The 15,660-nt window shown below is 29.0% G+C and overlaps 1 protein-coding gene across 2 annotated transcripts in view; it reads right to left on the bottom strand.

The window, feature by feature from the left end:
- The window catches only part of LOC107452601 (5-hydroxytryptamine receptor), a 141,693-nt gene that overhangs the window by 59,454 nt on the left and 66,579 nt on the right, over positions 1–15,660 (bottom strand). The window contains exon 2 of one of the 2 annotated variants that reach the window (XM_071187889.2): positions 9,369–9,466. The exons of the other annotated variant lie outside the window; for it this stretch is intronic. The gene's annotated coding sequence lies outside the window, so the exon portion shown is untranslated. The remainder of the gene's footprint in view (positions 1–9,368; positions 9,467–15,660) is intronic. 2 annotated transcript variants of the gene reach the window in all.

The raw sequence follows: 15,660 nt of genomic DNA, 5'->3' as shown, positions 1-15,660 counted from the left end.
AAGGTAATTCCATGCAAATAATAGTTTTGGATTAGAAAAGTTACAGTTTTTACTCCAAGTTACTTTTGTTGTTTCTTTAACATCTGATTTCGCTTTTCTTTAGCTATTGTTTTCAATTGATAAAACTAAATAAAAATTGATGTACACATTTCAAAATTCGTTTATTCAACTTAATTTGCGCAAAAAATAGTTCTTAATAATTACTTATTATGTTTTATTTTTTATCTCTGTTTTTAAATCTTGCCAACTAACTAAAAATATATAATTCCAAATAAATGTTTCCTTGATATTTAAGCTCCTGTATGTTTCTCACATTAGGACGATTATAAATTAGTTTGTTGCAAATTAACCTTTTCTCTATCTGATTTTGTTTCTTTGAACTTCTATCCCCCAAAAAAAATTATTGCTGAAAATCAATATGCGTTCTATCCTAAATTCAAAAATACAGAATATTTTTGTCGGCTAGCAGTTTTTTGCTTGATTTATTGGTGATGAAATATGTAATGTTCCGTCCACTGATCTTTTGTTTTCCTAGCAATGCATCCAAGTTTTATCTAAGAACGTATCACTGTGACGAAAAATTTATTAACTCTATTGCTTTGAAGTGTTTAAGATAAATATTTGTGCAAAATAATTTTCAAAATTAATTAAAAATATTTTGGAAAATAATTTTCCAACCTTACCGTAAAATAGCTTTGCAATCAGTCTTGGGCATCAGAGACTAAAAATCATATTTATCACAACTATCATAACTACTTTGACATGCAACGTTAACACTAATAAAAGTGAAATGTCAGAAAATACAAACTGATTTTGATTTTAATTCAAAGCGGAAAATCTCACAGAGAAAATTGTGAAGAAAGAGGGGCTAGTTGTACCATCTCTTAAAAATATTCAGAAATAAGAAAATAATCGCGAGAAGAGAGAGTCCAATCAAAAGAGACGTGTCCAATTTCAATGAAGCAATTTTTATCTTCATCGTATGACATGCGACGCCAACCATACGGGTACAAAAACGTCGGATGTATGAGATGTGACGTTGACAGGGAAGGGATTAAATATTTTGAAAGGAAGAAAATTATTTTTTTAAAATTTTTAGTATATGGCCAGTTTTATCCAACTAGTTCATGTAAAATTGGAATTTAGCATACTTTGAAGATATAATTCACCTTCCAAAATAAAGTTTTTTTTATTTTAAATATTTTTTATTTTATTTTTTGAGCTAAAGGACTGTTTTATCATTTAAAGGAAGATTTATATTATTTTATTCACGTAGCCTTCATTTCATCCCTTCATTTTCACTCCCTTCAGTTTTGAAGTTTTACCCTCTATTTTTTGTGCCCGTGATATTTCTGGGCTGATGTGTTCCAAAGTAACGCAAAAAAAACATGAAGTCAATCTATTTCTTATGCCTAGAATCGTGCTTATTTCTCAATTTATAAACAGATGGCCGACTATTTGTCATGTGATTAGAGATAGTGTATTTGTAACTAGATGCCAGCACTCATCAAACATGTAAGCTAAAATTTAACCCAAAAATCAAAAATGAATAAATATATTGTATATACACTTAGTTTTATACAGGGTGGTCCCGAATTCATGGTACAAACTTAGGTACAAGGGTAGGTAACAGGATAATATAACAATCATTTATTGTATTGCAGTGCCGCGTCACTTGTCACATCGTAGACGTCAGCTCAATCGCGAATGACGCTTTCCTCCACTGAGATGCATCAAGTTGAACGGCAGATAGACATCTACTGCCCTCTACCGGTAACGCAACCAACAAATAACTCCATTTCTCTTTTCCTTATTTCCCTTGTTTGCGCCTCACCGCGTCATTGCCCATGCATTCCTTTACAATAAATGATTGTTACTATGTCCTGTAACTACCCTTAAAGTTTATACTATGAATTCGGGACCACCCTGTTTAATATTAGAGAATAAAAAAATAAGCACTTTTATGATCGTTTCCTTAAAAAAGTTATGCGAACATTAAGGAGTTAAGGTCTCGATTTTGTTTGACTTTCCCTTACTTACATTCTCTTATGTGAAATTTTACATTTAACAAAAGTGGTGATCATACACCAGCAACAGATTTTAGCTAACAAAAATAAAAAAAAAAATAAAAAAATACTTTCTATTTTCGAAAGATTATGCAATTAAAAAAAAATTATAAATTCGAATTTAATTTATTTTTTAACATTAAATTCAGAAAAAATCTTATAAGATTTTTTAAATAAATCAAAATTGGTAAAAATTTATCAATAAGTTAGTAAAAGGATTCAAATATGTACAAATGGTGGCACTTAAGTATAGATTCAATAAACCTGCTTTGAAATCACTTTTCTTGTTACAATTTTTTTATTCAGCTTTTATTGAGAATAAATCTAAAAGAAGACTTCTGCCTAAACAACTCTTTCTTTTGCTGAGTTGGCTTGTTATCTAACATTGAAATTCATTCATGCTTTAAGAAGAATTTTATGAATGGATCCGATTACTATTGATAGAATAAGAGCTAAAATAAAGCTGATTAGGCAATACACTTTCATCAAAAGGAAAGGTCCACGAACTTTAGAATCTTTCTTTCTATTCTATAGAATATTCAGTATTGATCAAGAAGATTTGCTATCTGAGAAAAATAAGTTTTCGATTGAGTTATCTTACTGTTTTTAGGGAATCAAGTTTTAAAAGGCAGTTGATAAAGAGTAATGACAAGATCTTTCACTTTAGTGAATTACCAGGCACTGACCCTAAGTCAGACTTGCTTTGAGAAAATGAAATTAGCATTGAATGTGCATCCGGTAGCAGTTGCGAAAAAAAAAACTAGCATTAGCTTATTGGTATTTGCGCACTTGTATACTTTCACTTTCAAATAACTTCATTAGAATGATAGAAGTGTGACTTCTAAAAAAGAACTGTTAAGCTTTGCTAGATTCTTTTTAACATTATTTAAACATTAAATTTTTTAAAATAGTTAGTGATATTTCAGTTTTTAATGCTAAATAATGTATATATTTATAAATTTCAAGTAATTATAAATAAAATACATCATAACCTTGCAAATAAAATCATCATTTATGATAAGCAAAGTCAATATTCCAGAAAAGCGCTATATAATTTTTTGCTGGCATTTGAATGTGTACGTATTTTCTTAAATAAAATATATCGGTAAAATTATTTACTTTAGATTAGATTTAGAATATTTTCATGTTTGGAAATTTTTATTTTATTTTAAATTTGAATATTTTAAGAAAGTTGTATTGTTGTCCTATAGGTTATGATAATATGAATTTATTATTTTATTATTTTTCATGTACTAAGCAAAGAGAATAAAAATGAAATCACACGAAAGGTTAAATAAATGAATATATATACTTAATACACTTAAATAACATAAATATTTAAATTAGACTGCGATTAAGAGCGATCTGACGAAATGCTTTTAAGCGAAATATGCTAATGAATTATAAGTTGTGCATTGCTTTTTATTTCTAGAGTATTGATGCTGAGTTTTTTCAATTAAATGAAGAAAAAAAAATTAATAAAATGTAAATTCTCAATATTTAATGTCCTTTTTCTATCCCTGTGCTATTAAAGCTCACATTCACTTCAATTCTCAATATTTTATTAAAAAGTAAATGCTCGTCTAACAAACAAGCAAATAGTATTAATAAAAATGATTTTCGGTTTAAAAAAATAGAAAGTCAAAATTGCATAACCCCCTCAATACTAATGTTGTAAAGTGATTGAGTTGTAACTAGAAACTGGTTCCTAAACTAATTTGCACCGGTATTCCGTATAAAGAAATAATGCTGATTTATGTGAATTTACTGAAAAACCTAAAAATAATAGTTATTTTATTATCTGTTATTGTTATTTTATAATACAACATAAAAGCTCCACAATAACAATGTTTATGGACGAAAACTTTGTGTAAGATATGGATAAGTGTAAGAATAAGATAAAGTATGGATCGGCTGCATTTATAACACTACTGGGATTAAAGAAATATCCGGAGTGCTTCATTTAAAATTCATCTATAATAAATACCGTTTTTCAAAATTTTGCGACTTTTATCAAACTTCTATAACGACTTCCATAAGCATTTGGAAATAACCGAATTTATCGACTGAAAATAAATTAGTTTTTATTAAGAAAAGAACTTTCCTTCCGTCGATTTTTCGAAATGGCGAATGTTATTGAGTAAAAAACATGCATTAAACTGTATTTTTGCAAGGAAAGCTCTTTTAAAAATGCATTTGAAATGTGGTCAAATTCTCAAAACAGACGACTGTTTATCAAAACCAACAGTATTTGAACTGATCTCAGATGGTAGAGATCCGTGGAAGATGAGCAGCAATCTGGTAGACCATTCACTTCGATTATTAATCAACATTTCCATGGAGTCAAAAAAATGATGCTCCGTGATCATCGTTTCACAATAGAGACATTATGGAACATGTTCCGACATCATTTGGTTTCTGTCAAGCAGTTTCAAAAGAACAACAAGTTGTAACACGAACTTTGATAAGTTGGTTGCTGTTTATTAGCATAATAGCCAAAAATGGCTATACGCAGGAACTTTGAATTTGAATAAAAACAAATTGAATAAAAACAACAACGCGTTCATTTAACTATTACTTTTAAAACATTTTATTACTGGTGTAGAAATTTGGATATATGCTTTTTAAATCAGGAAAAACTCAATAAGCAAGTTTGTGGCGCTTATAAGATAGAACAAGAACGAAAAGACCATTTCAAACTCTATCAAAAATCAAGGTAATGTATACTGTTTTCCTTGATTATCTGCATAATGAATTACTGCCGACTGACCAGATAGTCAATGGAAATAATTATTCAAGTGTTTTGGGATGCTTGCTTGAAGCAATCGGTTGAAAAAGATCAGAAATGCAGTAAAAAAAACATGGGGGTTTATCATCATGATAATGCAAATTCTTACACAGCAGTATTATTCGTCAAATTCTGTCAAAGCATTCAGTAAATACTGCTCTACAAGCACCATTATTTCAGTTATGGCCCCATTAAGTTTTTTCTCATTCCCAAGGAAGAAATTTTTGTTTCGTGATTCTCGCTTTGAGTCCACTAATTTGATAAAAAAAATTATCTACAAATTTCACATGCATAAACACGAATTCAAGATACGTTATGGAGATTCGGAAAAACATTGGCAGGTGTTTATTGAAGTCAAAAAAAGACAATTTTGAAGAAGATGAAATAAAATGTTGACTAATAGTTCATTTCCTTTTGGCACATACCATCATTCTGAGTACTTTTTTTATCACAGTAGTATTTGAAACCACTAATTAATAATTCCCGAAAATAGACAAAACGTCTACAAGGGAGCTGAGTGCAAATTTGTTTTCAGTTTGGGTTTAGTATATTAAAGAAATGAACTATTCATGTACTCAGTTATTTTTAAAAAATTGCAAAGAAGAAAACAAAACAGTTTCAAAAATGCATTTTTTAGAAAAGAAATTAATTTACGAGTAACTGGAAAAATGCAAAAAGTAATTTTGTTAAAATTAGTAGGAAATTTATCTGCCAGGGAAAAAAAATATTTTTTCATAAATCAAGTATATGACCCTTGTACTAGAAACAAAACCAACTTAAACTCACATGAATGAACTGTAATTTCAGCTATGGAATAAATACTTAACATTTAAAATGATTTTTCTAAGATCTTTCACTTTTAAATACTGTTTCATTTTGCCACACATAAAAACAATCAATAAGTGAATTATATGAAAGTTGGAAAACCATTTAGGGAAAAATACATTAAATATAAGTATAGTTTATGTAGGTATACAGGCTTATATTATCCCCTTTTTACAGACAAAGTAGACCAACTATTAAATGGCTGTAAAGAACTCAAAGGCGTGAAATAAATTATGCATTAATAATGCATCTTGGCTTTTGTTTAAAGCGAATTTTACATCTTGTCAGAGTTTCTTAGATGATTACGTGCTTTTAAACTATCGGAAAACTTTGTTAATCTTTGCATTTTATTGATTCAGTTTTATGGATTCAAACGAAATCGATTCATAAATTTAAAAGTAATTTTATATTTCAGATAGTTTCATTTTGGAGCAACAAATGATAAATACTATACATCAGAAAACTCACTAGAAAGAAAAGTTAGTTTTTAATGAATTTAGAGTAAACTGAATGTTTTACTATAAATTTAACTGCTCACATATCATATGTGATACAAAGTATTTAAGTTTATTTAAAATTTTAAATTATTTGCAACATCTTGTCAATGTTTGCTTTTTTCTTTTAATGCGTCTGAACTAATATTTATCCAATTTCTGGGAAATGAAGAAATATAGAAATCAATCCAACTAAATTGGAACTATTTGATAATGCTTCGTTTTATCAAAGAGGTTAAAAACGTGCTGAAGAAATGCTTATAACTGATTTAATTTGGTGATACTCCAGATCGCAACATTGAATTGTATATTAAAGTCATAAGCTTTTGGTGAGTAATTTATTTTTACTTTGTCTTTGTTTTAATTTTCATTGAGTTTTATGTGTGGTATAGTTCAAGTGTGGAATTTATTATAGCTTTGTAATGAAGATCTAATTAAATTAATCAAGAATTTGCAAAGACGATAGAGTTTAATAGTTTTTTTTACTTTTGCTGACTTTTTAAGTACGCTACTTTTTAGTTGTACTCAGAAAAGGAAGAACAGAGAATGAAATATTAAAAATTGCATAAAATTCTATGTAGAAGTATCACTTTAATGCACTATTTATGTAAAACATATTTATCACTTTTTATAATGCACTATTTTTATAAAATATTCCTGGTAGCAGAATCTGCAGCTCTATTTTCACGAGATCAAAATTGCCTGCAACCCTGACGCAGGCAGATACTCTTTTTGAAAAATTCTTTAAAAAAATTCGTTATATACATTAATTAAAATTTCGTGAAATGAGTAAAAAAAGTTAAAAAATTTTTAGAAGAAATGCCTATAAACAAATTGTTAGAATTTAGAAACAAATGATGGAATTAGAATGATTAAAAAATTTCTGAAAAAAATTAAATTGTTCTTTCTCATTTGTTTCCTTAACCCATTAGGCGGCAAAGCACTCGCTGCAAGAAGAACTAGTATTCTTTATTTTCTCCCTGCTTTCCCTTCATCGATTAATTTAAATTTTATAAATGTATTTCTAAATATGAACTATGATTATCCTAAATTAATTTTTATAAGAATGAAAAATATTTATTAAGTTTTCAAAATTTATTATGAGAATAGTCATAATGAGAGAAAGTTGACCTATTTTCCATTCTCTCCTTTTTTTGACACGATCCCTGAAAATATTTTTGCTAGAATTGTGGAAAATATTTATAAGTAATTCGTCTTCAATACTTTACCGAATCTGATTAAAAAAATTCATTATATGTAGTTGATACCGACCTCCTTGTTTGTTGTTTCCAATATGGGAACTTTGCGTGACGTATATTCGATTTCTTTCATCAATTATTCTCCATTTCAACATCGAATGCGATTGCAATCGAATGACATCGAATACGATTGCAATGGAATTATTCAGATATCAGCATGATAGTCCCGAATGCAAAGTGAATGATCTTCTTGCACGTCTGGTTAAGGTTGTCGGTCTTCTTAGAGATCTAACTATTGAGTAACTAAAACAAGAAATGGCTTGAATTAAGCACAAATGAAAGTACTTAAATGAACATAATATAGTTCTTGCTTTCTTCTTCAATAGCACGCCAGGCCTGGGTGGGCCATGGCCTTCCTCAGAATCTAGTTTCAAGATGCCCTTTTTTGATAGACTCTTCCAGTTTATAATTTTGAGAACTTTTAAATTTGTTTCTAGGCAGTCGACCCACCGAATCTTTGGTCTCCCTTTTCATGCTTCAGGTGGTTTTGGGTCGAAGATCTTTTTGGGAGCTCTGTCATCCTTCATTCTAATAAAGCGTCCAGCCCATTTTAGTATTTGAACTTATCTCAACTTAATTATGTCTGGCTCTTTGTAGATCTTAAAAAGTTCTAAATTTTCCTTCTTCTTCTTCAAGTATGTACTCTAAACATTTTACACCTCCGAAAATGCTTCGCTGTATTTTTCTTTCAAAAACGGCTAAAACTTGTCGTTTTTTGCTTTAGCCTATACAGAACAAAGTATGCCTAATCCGTTGTTAAATTGAATAACTAATTAAAAATCTACATTTTTCTTTGTTTCTAAAATATGACCTGTCATAGTGAGTAGTTATTTTTGGGAACAAGAGTTGTATTAGTGTAACAAACCTAACAAACTTGTAAAACATGTGTAACAAACCTAAAATGTTACGTCGAATTTTTTTTCTTCATTTCTTTTAATTTCGTTAAAACTATGCGAGATAAAGAATTTAGAATCATGGCAACATTTAGAAAAATTGACTTCAAACATGTCCCATAAAACAATCTAAGGAAATAAGAAAAAAAATTGAGAAGAATTGGACAAAATATCCACAAAAGAAATATCTGTTGTAAAAGGAAATGACAACCATGTGGTGTGCCTGACTGTAAATTATGAAAACATAGCTCTTAGAAAAACGATAAGGTGGTGTTATACAAAAAAGAAGAAAATTTAATTTAATCAACCCAATATGGCAAATTAAATAGAAATTGACCAGCCCAAAAAAATTGTAAGCTTTCGATTTTGCCAATTTTTATTTATGACGAGAAAATACTCTTATTGTTTAATTGCATAAAATAGAAGGACGTTTTCCAATCCGTAGTTTAAGAATCGAAAGAGTTGGACAAAAAATTTGACTAAAAGTTTATATACCGTTTGGTGCCAAAGCTCCTGTTTCGTAAACAAACTGTAAAAGTCAAACTAATTTTTTAGTGTAAATTCTTTTGTTCTGCTTTATATCTGCATTAATAAATAAAATAATTCCAAAAAATCAAACATATATTGCCATTTGACATAGCCGTGCCTGGATAAATTTGCCCCAGTTTTTCAGCCTTATTTCTTTCTCAAAATATTCTGAGATAAAAAATAATCTGCAGAACTTTGCGGAAGAGTTTCTGTTGCCAGGAATATATTAACCATAATATCATCAGAATTACGTTCATGTTTATCTCAGTTCATTTGAACTAAGATGAATCGGAATTTCTTGAAATGGTTATACGTTCCATTATTCCGAAATGCCTCCTAGTTTAAAAGAAAATCATTTTGTTAACCTAATGATTGATGCCTTATCTGGCTCTTGAGCCAATAAATTTTAATCAACCAATAGTTAAAGCCAGCATTCAGTTTAATTCGTATAGGTATAAAAATATAAAATAAAATATTTAGTAAAAGTATGACAAGAAATAAATTTTTACACTAACCGTTCTTTTAAAATACTACTGGCTTGATTGTAAGATTGTTCCGATCTTCAAATCTTTCTGGAAATTCGGATAAATGATCAGATTACATTATTTTTTTCCTGAAAAAAAGGTAAATGTTTATAATACATAATTGATTGAAATAAATGATTGAAGTTTACTATAGATTCCTATTTCGTGCATTTTATTTAATAACACCCTTTTATTTGATTTTATCGACTTATAAATGTAACTATGCACCATTTAACTTCATGTATTTTATGAAAACAAAATTGTAGTATGCCCTTTACCTTTTGATCTATTTTGACGAATTGTTTGTCGCAGTACGTCCTCCTTTAGATCTTATGCAACTAAGTCCTACATTCAATTTAACTTACTACTGATATAATGTTTAAAATGTGAAAAATTTATGTATTCGCAAGTTAATATTAGTACACGGAGGTAAATAATTTTTATTTCAAATCACTTTTGTTTCTTCTCATTCATGCCTGGCAAGTCGTGAAAACGGGCGCCTATTTTTGTGGCGCTTGAAGCATGTCGACTGTTATTTGCTATTTATATATTTTCGAAGTGAATGCAGATATTAATCAGGTAAATCCATTTGATTTACTATACTTATTTTATTATGCTTTAACTTTGTCACATTATAGTCTCGACTATCTCTTGTGCTATAATTAAATTAACCAATCTCAAATATCCAAATTGTAAAATTTTCCTCTCTAACCATGAAACCAAGTTCAATAACTTTTTACCTAAATTTAAACTTTTTCTTGTAATTTCTTAAACAAAACCCATCAACTATACACTTTTGTGTTAGTATTTGCTATTGGTATTTTCAATTTTAGCATTTAACTCTTTGATAGTATTTGACAATTTGATCTGATTTTATTAATTTGTAACGGCAAATACTATTTTATCAATTTTATGTATTTTTGTGAGATAAATTTTATCACATTTCGATTTGTCTTAAAACCTTTAGCTTGGCGTAGCATGTTTTCGTGCGAACCTTATTCAGTTTAAATCTACATTTGTTTCAATTCATTTACTATCTGATATTCTGCCTAAGCATTTACAGAATTTGTGTATTTGCCTTGCGTAGTTTGTTTTAAAAGACCATTGATAAATTTTGGTCAGGGCAAAAGTAAATATCACCACACTTACAGAATTTTCATTCTAAAATTATGGTAAAATAACCGGCAGCTGTCTGCCCATCCAATTAACCATAACGTTTACGGTAAAGAACATTTTTTACCTTTACAGTTTTGAAACCATTTACAACTAATATTGTTAAAAAACCATGAATGTAAAATTATACGGTTTTTAACCATTTACAATTAGCATGGTTTCAAAACCGTAAATAGTATTTTTACTGTATATTGATAGTTTAGCAGTTTCACGGTGCTGTCATCTATGCGTGAATTAAAGTATCGTATTTTAACACTTCAGGTTCATAAACTGGGGAGTGCAGGACACTGGAAACTCTTCGAATGTTGAAGGAAGTGGGGGAAATATTGTGGCGTCAACGTTTGAACTTGAACCCCCGTTTTTTCGGTCATGAGATTGACAGACTAACCCTCGTAGCTATAATATGCACTTATATCTGCCAGGAACTAAGTTAGCTCATTAGGTGAATCTAGGTGTGATAAAATTCTGATTATTTAACAGTATTAGATGAAAGCAGTAAATAATGGGTTTTCTCACTGTTAACAGTTTAAATACCATCTTATTTATGGCTATTTGACTGTTTTGTTTGAATATGGTAAGATAACAATTAAATAAATTGTTATTTAACCATTTTTTCATAGAAATTTCCAACAGTGCAGTCTAGGAACAAAACATGCTCGACTGAACTATGTTATGCTTGCTACGTTTTACTTAGGATTCTAACCAACATCTTCTTACCTTTTTGGCAGCTTTATTTTGCGTATGAAGAATTTATTAGATAAAACTCGCCATTATATTATTTTCCCGCTGCATTTCTACGCACTTTTGGTATTTAAACCGTATAGATACGATTGTTTTGCTGTGTTGTTTGATGTTTAGCTTTGAACCAGTTTATCAATTTTATATTTCATACATTTTATTAAGATAAATTTATGACTTAATCTTTTTATCTGTTTAAAAACCAATTGTTCAGTGCATTGTGCATTTTTTTAACCTTGTCCCACAAACCATCACTTAATTCAAAAGAATTTAATCCTTTTATGGAACTTCTATCGCTAAACCCCCAATTCAATTGAAATTTAACCTTTTTTAGCGACAATGTTTTATGAGGGAGTTCATTTAAAATTCAATTATAATGAAATGAAAATTACAGTTATATTTCAGTATTTTAATTTTTCGAATTCAATTTCCGTCCAAAGACTTTCTATTTATAAACAATTTCGTACATTTCCTTTCATTACATTTGCTTTAAACATATAAATCTACACCAAATATAATTCTGTTTCAAAAATTCCAAATAATTTAATAACTTTAAAATTCAAAGACGCTCTAAACGAGGAAATATTACAAGCGTCATGGTAAAATGGAACTAATAAAAATGTGAATTATTTATTAAGAGCATGGTGGAACTTTGAAAGCAGAAATTGAGCAATTTATAGGACCAAATAGGTTGCAAAAGCGTGACTTCTTTAATTGAAACTTCTGTCCCTACATTTCGAAAATAAATTGAAAAGAACTCCTTTCGACCATGCCAATAAAAAGAGAGTAAAGTGAATGAGAACGTGCCGAGTGATTTAAACTATTTTATTCGAAGTATAGTTATATATTTCCTTTAGTTCTGTAGACTGTATTTTATTTAATTCAGATTCTACTTATAAAAGTTTTATAATTGAGGTGCAGGAATATTATTAAAATGAAGAGATTTCGTGTATAACTCAGTCATTTCACTTTTTTTTCTAAGTGAAATAGAGTGAAATTTAGGGTATAGGTATCATATAAGCGATATTGACATGTGATTACTATTTTACGTTGATATACTTATGATTCAGGCAGCACACATTTAACCACAATACAAATATCTAATCAATAAATACAAATGTTTAATTACAGACCCTGCAGCTAAATCTTAGTATTTTACCGTGATATCAAGACAGAGACTTCTGATTTAAAGTTTGGTCCATTTAACTCAACATTCAACTAAAAACTATGAGCAATAAACTAGAGCATATCAGTCTAATATTATAAGGATTTATTTTAGGAATATTATCTTAATTTTAAATGTTTGTAAAAAAACCTTAAAGAACCTTGGAAACTTCTGAATCAATTACACTTGGGAACATTTCTTTTAGTTTTGTCTTCTGTTCTTAAAATATTGAATTGAAAAAGTAAAGCAGAGAGATTTTAAAGTTTTGTATAGAAATTTTACTTGTTTAGTTTTAGGAGGACGTTGGTTTGCTTAATATGCTGCTAAGTTATAGTAACATTATATTAATTAACATTTTTACGTTTCAGAAATTCGCAGTTATGACTTTCTCGCCGCAACTAGTATCTCGGTCAAAAATTGGTCTTGCTATTTAGGTAAGTAAAGTCGATTAAATTGAAAAATGAAAAATATAATGAATAGGGTAAAAACCATTCTAAAATCTTTGCTTTAAGTAATAAATGACTTTTTTTCTTTCATTTTTTACTCATTTTTAGGAGAACAAAAAACATTTTAGGACGCATTATTTCTAAATGTTATACAGTTAAATTTAGTTATATAATCAATTCAAATTTTGAAAAGAAAACTCTGAAGTAAAAAGTTTACCTTATATTATTTTCAAATCAATATATATTTAAATATTCTTAACAGTAAAGATTTAGTTACATTGGGGAACATTTATTTTTTCTGTTGCATGAGATTTTTTAAAGGATCTTAAATATTTTCACGTGGCTGATTTCAAATCTGTAATCAGTTTTTCAGTTTTTTTCAATGACATTTTTATTCTATTTTTGTCGAAATATTCACGTTCAGAAATGTTATATATAACAGGGGTCAAGCAAATGTTGCGACTAACTTCAAGGGGAGCTAAGGCACATCATCAGGACTAAAATTTCGTAGGAGCCCATGCCCGGAAATATTGTCATTCGCAGGTATAACGTTCGCAGGTTTTAATGAACTGTTTCTTCGTGTGCTTCTAAATAAGACATAATAAGGAAGCACCCCACAGCCGATTACGACTACATTTCGGTTCATGGTTTCCTATGTAATTTTAATCTTAATGATGTGTCCTAACTCACCTAGAAGTTAGTTGCAACATTCACGTGACCCCTGTTATATATATTGTTTTTAAACTTGTACATTTCGACAAAAAATAGACGAAAGATGTCATTAAAAAAATCTGTAGCTTTAAAAGCAAAACTTGTTTGAAATTTGAAATCCCCAAATCCGAGTTAAGCAAGATCAAGTACTTGCATAAATGCAGCAAAAAAAGTTTCAAAGTGTTGTTTGAGTTTCATTCCCAAGTTAATTTATTTTCTCCTTCATTGGACCCAGTGTCATTTGTCATTGAACCGCGAATTGAATACATTAAAATTCTTCCACAGTTTTTTTTTCTTTCTTTTTCTCACTTACAATGCTTAGTCGTTTCAGTTTAACCCAACAGACAGCCGATTCAGTTCTTGTTATATTAAACTCTACAAGTAAATTAAATTTGATTTTATGAGATTTATTTATCGAATCAGTCAACCTAATTTCCATCAATCTCGGGTTTACCTTTCTCTCTGTAAGATGGGTTGCATGATTAGAAGAGTTTACATTTGGCCAAAAATATCCAATTTCGGCTTTTGCGCTATTTCAATTTATTTGAACTTATCTTGATTTTGATGTACTTATTTAGTTTTCAACCGTGTCTCCGCATTTGAACACAGTTTTTGGTGTGGTAAAGACAAAATATAGTTTTTGCGTCAAAAGTTTACATCACTCACTTGGGACTTGTATTATTGAAATGTACATTCGATTCAAATTAAACTTTTAGGATCAAACAATTTACCTGTGTACTGTTTTCTCTATTTCCTGCTTTTTTAAGAATTTAATAACACATTATTTCTATGTATTCACAATATTCTTATTATGAAACTTTACATTCTGATCTTTTTTTAAAAAGACATATGTTTGCCGCAGCGTTTTTTAAAATCTTTTTCCATTAAAATCCAGATTTAATTCATTTGACCATTCCACATCCGCAACATTTTAAGGGCATGGTAGATTTCTTAAAATCCAGTGATTACTTTGGTTCTTTCGGCACTCTTTTATGCGTCTAATTTTTGAGCAATATCTCTGAAATTAATTGTCTGAATTAAAGTATCCAATCAATCGAATCATTTTTCCATAATTTTAAACGACATTCATTGAAATAATTCAAACATATTAATTCAAATAATTCAAGTATTCTCTTAGTTCAAATATTAATTCAAATATTTAATCTACAAAGTAAATAAACTTATATTTTTCGATCGATTTTTTTCTCATACTTTTAGACAGCCACATTGATTCGCTTTTTAATAATTAATTCTATATATAATTTTATGCAATTTGCGTTTCTTTAGAAATTCATACTAATTGGCAAATTAATTTTCTATTACTTTAATAAGAAAAATAGCAGTTATTTGGGTTTCGAAACATTTATAAAGATAAAACTTATTTTTTACCGTTTATAACGTCTTGATTGAGTTAAATCACAAAGTAATCACTTAACTTGGTGTGGCGTAATAAGTTGGTTGCGTGTTAAACTTTCATTTAGGAAAATAGCTATGTGAACAATCTTGATTGCACCAGCTTTCTTGGAGTAAAACTGATAACCGCAGAAGATTTGTTCCAACATTTTCTTGAGTTAGGTGCTAATATTTTTATGTTAGTTTCTTCAACAGAAAACAATACATTTTTCTGTCAGGGAAGTACATTCTCATTATCTTTCTACGTTAAATTCTATCTTGTACGTATTAAGCTCAAAGTGTGCCAATTATGCATCATAACTTTTTATGCTCCCATGATTTTTTGCTTGCTCCTTAAAAATGTTTCCTTGGCATTATTTAAAAAATTCTACAGTTTGGTAGTACATGATATAACTCTTTTTTTAATTTTAATGCAATATGCAAATTTACATTCAGGTGTAATTTTTTTAGACTAGCTAAAAAGTGAATCAAATGTAATGTAATGTAAAGTGTAATGAAAAAAATTTCTTTAATGTAAGAAACACTATAGAAATTCCGTTACTGTTTTCTTCATGGTCTTGTAGTTAGCAAAACTCTCTCCGGAGATTAGAGACTTTAAATACTGGTTGAGGCACATGTCACGTGAGTAGTTAAATAC

Source organism: Parasteatoda tepidariorum, chromosome 11 (genome assembly GCF_982258835.1).
Source record: "Parasteatoda tepidariorum strain Cologne lab strain chromosome 11, Ptep-v5.0, whole genome shotgun sequence".
Taxonomy (NCBI): domain Eukaryota; kingdom Metazoa; phylum Arthropoda; class Arachnida; order Araneae; family Theridiidae; genus Parasteatoda; species Parasteatoda tepidariorum.
The sequence above is the reverse complement of the archived record's forward strand: the minus strand, read 5'-3'. Positions and strand labels throughout refer to the sequence as shown.